We start from the raw sequence: 734 nt of genomic DNA on the forward strand, positions 1-734 counted from the left end.
TCCCAAGATTTTCAAGGGTATATGAAACATACTACATATTTACCTGTTGTATTATTTTGTACAGTTGTAAATTACAATAAATAAATAAAAAAAAAAAATTTAATTTTATATCAATAATTTTTCAACAGCTATTTTATTACTCATTTATATAAATATTTTTTTATCTACTCAAACTAAGTCAACTGTATCTTTATCAATATTTTTTCTTCTACAGGATTGCTCGATTTTTCTGCCGTTGCAGTCTCCTTCAAAAGATTTCTCAAAGAGATATATGAAAATTTAAGGTATGCCTCGAGGAGGGTCCCTTGGCTTAGAATGTTTGATGAACATGTCCCCTTATCTTTTCTTAGACTACGACATGGCATTTGATTCGATTTGGCGTGCATTTAAGAATTTTTTTTTTATATTTTGTGATCCAATTACAGTCGGTCACTTTGTGCTGTGACAGATAGGTACTAGATAACACGAGACGAGGATCCGAACCCCGTGGGCGTAAGAAATGTATGTGAAAGGAGGGGGGCCCAGGGACATGCAATTTGTCAAAGTGCCACCTTGGACCATTTGTCACTGGCTTGGAAATTCCTTGCCAATCCTCATGAGCTACTCTTGTTATTGGAGGAATCGCTTCTTGTCTCTTTGTGGTCTTAGTGTCACTTCACTGTAGTTCGTTGGTAATTAAAGAGGTTATAATTTTACTTATTTTTGTATTTTATTTGTATCAACAATTATATATA

The sequence above is a fragment of the Halyomorpha halys genome, unplaced genomic scaffold (genome assembly GCF_000696795.3).
Source record: "Halyomorpha halys isolate HHAL.00 unplaced genomic scaffold, Hhal_1.1 Scaffold1.1, whole genome shotgun sequence".
In the NCBI taxonomy this organism is placed as follows: domain Eukaryota; kingdom Metazoa; phylum Arthropoda; class Insecta; order Hemiptera; family Pentatomidae; genus Halyomorpha; species Halyomorpha halys.